General features: G+C 38.0%; 1 long non-coding RNA gene across 1 annotated transcript in view; it reads left to right on the top strand.

Moving 5' to 3' along the window:
- The window catches only part of LOC138168647 (uncharacterized), a 74,430-nt gene extending 71,654 nt beyond the window's left edge, over positions 1 to 2,776 (top strand). Inside the window, exon 4 of the long non-coding RNA XR_011170170.1 lies at positions 2,665 to 2,776. This is a non-coding gene — a long non-coding RNA (uncharacterized lncRNA). The remainder of the gene's footprint in view (positions 1 to 2,664) is intronic.
- Positions 2,777 to 6,000: the final 3,224 nt, after the last annotated feature.

A 6,000-nucleotide genomic window follows, 5' to 3' on the forward strand; every position in this document is an offset into this window, starting at 1 on the left:
TAGTAACAACCCTCTCTTCTCTTCCCCATCCCCTATCCAAAGGAGCTATGATTTTCTACAAGATGGTCCACATTCTACCTGGGCTCTAAAAAGCTGAACTGAGCTATTGTTAGTTATTTCTCTGATATAGATATAGATAAGGATGTCTGATAATTAGGAAGGGACTAGAATATCTGGATCAAATTGATTTATACTAGATGATGAAAAAGACTATGTAATGAAGCAGAGATAGCGTGAATGCACAGGAGAAGATAACTGAGACTGGGAGAACTACAGCTGTAATACCCATGGCTTTTCACTCTGGATCTTTTCCCCCTTGCATTATCATTGTGTTGTGTGTGGATATTAATAGGGATGTGTGTCTGGCAGTCTATGATCATGGCAATGTTGTTCTAGTAGTTTCATAAAACTGAAGGAGTAAGCAATGATAAAAGCTGCAGCCACATGCATGCCAGGGATGTCCATCTGCACTGTAACTTTGTTGGGGATGCAGTGTCATCATCAATGACAGATACAAAGACAAATGATACATCACTCACACTCTGAAGAAGTTCATAACCTATATTCATTTGACTTTTGCAACAAACCTGTGAGAAGGGGCAGCTAGGCGGTGCAGTGAATAGAGCACCGGCCCTGGAGTCAGGAGGACCTGAATTCAAATCTGGCCTCAGACACTTAATACAAAAATTAGCTGTGTGACCTTGGGCAAGTCACTTAACCCCAATTGCCCTACCTTCCCCCCTCCAAAAAGAAAAAAAAAAGTTAAAAAAACTGTAAGATAGGTGGCCCAATAGTACAGATGAAGAAACTGAGGGTCATATGATACAAGTGACTTGATTAAGGCTACTTAGCTAGTAACAAAGACAAGACTTGACAGGTTTTAAACCTAGTTTTCTTTTCTTTTCTTTTTTTAACTATACCGTATTGTCTTTGAACCTTCTGAAGTTTCTGAAACCATAAGGAAAGGAATATTCCATAAAGGGAGAAGAAATGGTGCTTAGGGAATCAAACTTCCCAGTCTTTGTGCTATACATAGCTCTTCCCCACATGGCTCTGGTCACTGAGGGTGGTGACACAAGTATCTGGGAATAGTAGTTGAGCAATGAGATCACATTTTAGTGAATCTTTCATCTAATTGATATAGATTCACTCTCCAAAGATTCAGATGGCAATCCATTCAAGCCTGACCATGAGAGTCTTACTCATATCATCTCCTGAATTCTCCACAAGGATTGATCTGAAATGCCTTTCTCTATATATCTTAACATGTATGAATTTTGGTGAAATATGAGGACTGCTCATCTGTTATTTCTTCATTATTGCTTTGTGTTTGGCTCTCCTTTCTTTCTGGTCATATGTGTTTCTGATTAAATCATTTACATTGCTTCCCTGCACGAGCCCTCATCTACAATATGTTGTAGCCTGCTTACATCTACCATATTATTCACTACTGCCATTCAGGTGGCCTTCATTTTCAATTCTTTGGAGACTTTACATATTCTATGACTCACATTCATAAAATTTTATTGGAAGAATATTAGTATTAGAAAATGGGCCTTTGATTCAGAGAGACAGTTGGAGTCATTAAAAGAACTGTAAAATTTCCTGAAGTTAATCAGCCTGCTTTTCTCCTATTATTCAGTTCTGCTCATTTTCCTTTTGTAAAATTTGCCCAGAATGTATGTATTGGTGGATGATCTCTATGGTCTGTCTTACTTAATTACAGATCATGTCCTGGACAAAAGAAAGTCATAATCAAGTCAGTTTTTCCCAATAGATATTTAGGCCAAACTCTTGCCTGACATCTAGGAGGTGTTGCAGTTTCCTAGGGCAATAGGCACAAAGTCATCTGCAAACAGAACTACTTAGAGAACCCTGACCTCAATAGAAACTCACTCTTCAGTTTGCATTCTAAGCTAGTCCTTCTCCATTATGGTAGCAAATGTTTTTGTAAGCATATATTTCCTTGTTTTATATCTTGCTTGGTGTTAATAAATAGGGCTGCCTAACAAAGCAATCTCTCCTGTTACATGTTTCAGAAAATTATATAGTTTTCACATATACATGAGAGACATATTAATGGAGAAGAGCCTTTAAGGCAGAGACTGCTGTACCAAATCAAATGCATTTTTATAGTCAACAAAAATGAGCACAGTAGGAGTAATGAGATATTATGCTCTGTTAAATAGAACATTGCAAACAAGACAGCCCTGTAATCCTTGCCTCGGCCCACCTTGGGATTCACTGCATGACATCAATGATTAGAAATAAGGTAGTTACAAGATCTTCTCTCTGCTTCCCCCATCCACCTCCTCCTGCCCCCTTCTCTAATGGCATCTGGAAACTCTCTTTATTGTCAAGGAAAGTACAGCAGTTATCGGGGGGGAAGTTTCTTCTTTCCCTGATGCCCTCAAAGGGGATGATCAAACAACATGGATGATCTATCGGATTTGTTTATTTTTCTACTGAGGTGGGAGTATCTATTGGGGAGCAGGGGAAACATTTAGGAATGTTCATTAGCCCTCTCTACTCTTGCCAGTATCTTTGGAAAACTTGATCTTAGAAGCCCCCAAAGGTTCAACTTCCCATAAGCAGCTGATTTACATTCTACTATAAGCTCCTTAAAGGTGGTGCTTATATTTATTGGCTTGTTTTCTTTTCTAGCTTCCAGCACAGTGTCCTGTACATAGTAGTGCTTAATATGCACGTGCCAAATGGATACACCAAAGGAGAAACTGCCTTCTTGATAGAGCTGGCTAAATAAAAGATCATGGAGAAATCATATGCTGCTGATTTTCGGAGCTGTTGCAATTAAATTTTAACAAAAGAATAAACTGAGGCAAGTCTCTGAGCAAGATAAATTTATTTGCAGGGGCATGCTCCCTGTCAATAAATGGGTCAAGGGATTGCCTCCCTTAATGCCAAAAACACCAAGAAGTTCCCCTTTTATAGGGTTTGGCGAGTACAGAACAAAGAAGAGAGCAGGGTAAATGACATCATGGGATTAAGGGCAATATGATTGGTTACAGAGTTGAGGCACAGGGAACAGCATGATTGTTTGGAAGTTTGGAAATGAGCACCAACAACCTTCTTTTCCCATGAGGCTAAGAAGTGCTCACTGTCTGAGTACAGGGGCGAGATAGCAGCCCAGACTTTTAGACAGCAAATCCTCGAAGGGTAGCTTGGTGGAATAAAGATATCAGGCACAGACTCCTCTGCTTTCTCACACATTCCCTAAGGTTAGCAAAATTCCCTGAAGCAAGAAAAGCTGGATTTTTAAAACAGCCCATTGTAGGCCAGTTGAACTGTCAACCAAGTTAAAAAAACAAAGAACCATAACTTAAGCAGTTACAGGGCAAAATCAAATACTTGAAAATTGGATCAATAAGAAAATTTTATAGAATCATATTAATCTTCTCAGAGGGATAATAAAATTAACTCAGGGAATATCAACATTATGTTCACTCCATCATTGCTCCCTTTCCATTCATGTCTAATGCAAATACGTAAAAAGGAATGGATTGAAACCACATTACTTACTCCCAGAAAATGGTTTTTAAGCCATTTGTATGGCCATTGCTTTTTCCTCAAATTATTTCCAATGTACATGAGTTCCAATCCTAGCTCTATGTCAGACTTTTTTTGACCTTTCACAAATCAGGCCTCTCCAGACCTTATTTCCTTTGTGAAATTCAGTCTTGTTCATCTCTGAAATCTCATCCAACTGTGACATTCTGTGGTTCCTTTTTTCATTATGACTTCATAAAACTGGATGCATTTTACTGGAGATTATAGTGTCTGACAAGGAAAGACTGACCAAATAAGAGAGATGTTTCCTTTGCTATATGAATGAAAATAAAAGAGAAGTTACCAAGACTTTGTGGCATTATTAGGTTTGAAGATCTGAAGGTTAAACAGACAGGAAGAGCTGAAAGAACTTACAATTAGGTCCTTTGCTAGAGACAGTATGACAATTAAACAGAACTTGAGAACTGTGAAATCAAGATGAGGGTAGGGGTCAACTACATTGAATATTCCTGGGGTATAGATGAGCATCAGAGCTTTAGAACCCTGGAGTTTTCCAGTTCTGATTCCTCAGCTAATTTCACATAGGGTTGAGAAAGCCAACCCTTCCCATGAGACACCATCCTGAGTCAGCATCATGTGCTAGATGCCAGAGAAATAGACACAAATAAATTTTCACAAAGGCATTCATACAAACAAGGTTTTCCTTCATAAAAGAGTACAAGATACATAAACATGGAATGACAACCAAAATTTAGACTAGAGTAATAGAAACTATGTTATTTAGGAGAACATTTTTGCCTGGGCAAAATCTGTCAACAGTAGCAGGGATTTATGAAGCTATAGGAATTAATTGTACTGACTGGGCCCTGCTGTTAGAAATATATTACAGAGTATATATACTCTCAGTTATGATATACATCAAAGTATATACTCTCAGGGACAATAATGTAAACCTCTTCTCACTTTCAGGTACAATTGATAAGCTTCCTGACTCTTACAGCCTGTTTTATGACTCTGTGTGTTCTAAAAAGTTGGGATTTTTATTAATATCATTCCCTCTTGATGTGTTGATCAATTTTCTTGACTTTTTTCCCCTCTTCCTCTTGAAAAAAAAAATCTTTGTGATAAGAGACGTCTCTCTAGAAGAGAGAATGAAGGAGAGAAGTGTGGGGTAAAGTGGGGGAGGAATTATATAATATTAAAAAAAAAGATAGCAATATAAATCTATTTAAAAATCTTTCCCCCTACTCTACCCTCTTCTGTGCTTCTTGAACATGACTTAGAAATGGGAAACCTTTAACATTTCTCAGTGCTACTGATAGTTTCTGGGAAATAGCACATGGGCCAGACCTTTCAAACATTACAACCCTTCTACTTCTAGATCTGACAAATAAAAATAATTGTGTCACCAATTTCAGAAAATCATAAAAGTTTTGGTGACCGTGAACTGAGTATTCTCATAGAAGCATAGATTTAGAGCTGGAAAGGACCTCAGAGGCATTTCATATTATAGAGGAGGAAACGAGCCTAGAGAGCTTGAGGAACTTGTCTGAGTTCACGCAGTTATAAAGAGACAGGGAGCATTTGAACAAAGGGTCTCCAAACTCGAAATCCAGGGCTCTTTCCGCTGCACAACACTGTCTCTTGCTCAGAGTCTCTCACTGGGGCCTTTCATTTCTCGTATGTTCACTATGGGAGCCATTGTTTTGGCTGATATTATTTGGTTATTTATATATAAGTATGGTTATTTATTATAAGTATATATAATATATATGTATATATATATTTATATGTAAGCATAGCTATTTCTACCATACTTAAGGTAGTAGATTGAATCATAGTCATTGAATGTTAGAGCTGTACAGGACCATTTAATCTATTTCTGACACCATTTTGTATCTCTCTGGATGACTGGAGCAGAAAGAAGCCAACCATAATGTAAAGGAAATGGTAATGCTACAAGATTAGGGTGATGCTGGAAGAAGGTGGCACTTTGAGTGTCTGTCAAATAAGGCATACAAAATGGTAGGGTATGGGAATTCCAGGTGTTTCAAAAACAACTGAAGCACTGAAGGGTAAGCTTTGGGAAATGAAGACAATCCTCAGGCAGTCTTTGATGAAATTCTGCCTTCTTTCCCTGCCTCACTTTCCTCACATTCAGTCAGTGAAACAACATTTTTTTGAGTGCCAGTTATGTTCAAGATCTTATGCTACGTACTACGGAGAGAAGAGCTAACATTTGTTTAGCACTTCAAGGTTAATAAAGCACTTTATGTATGTTATTTTACTTGATCCTCATAAAAATATGCTGAGGCAGGTACTGTCATTAACCCTATTTTACAAAAGAGGAAACAGGCTGAGATAAGTGAAAGTGACTTGTCCAAGATCACACAGTCACTGTGTGTCAGAGACTGAACTTGAACCCAGGTCTTCTCAGCATTGAAATCAACTCTTGATCATATTATTTTGACT

The sequence above is a fragment of the Petaurus breviceps genome, unplaced genomic scaffold (genome assembly GCF_028583685.1).
Source record: "Petaurus breviceps papuanus isolate PSGF00001 unplaced genomic scaffold, PetGlider_PUasm1.0 37, whole genome shotgun sequence".
In the NCBI taxonomy this organism is placed as follows: Eukaryota; Metazoa; Chordata; class Mammalia; order Diprotodontia; family Petauridae; genus Petaurus; species Petaurus breviceps.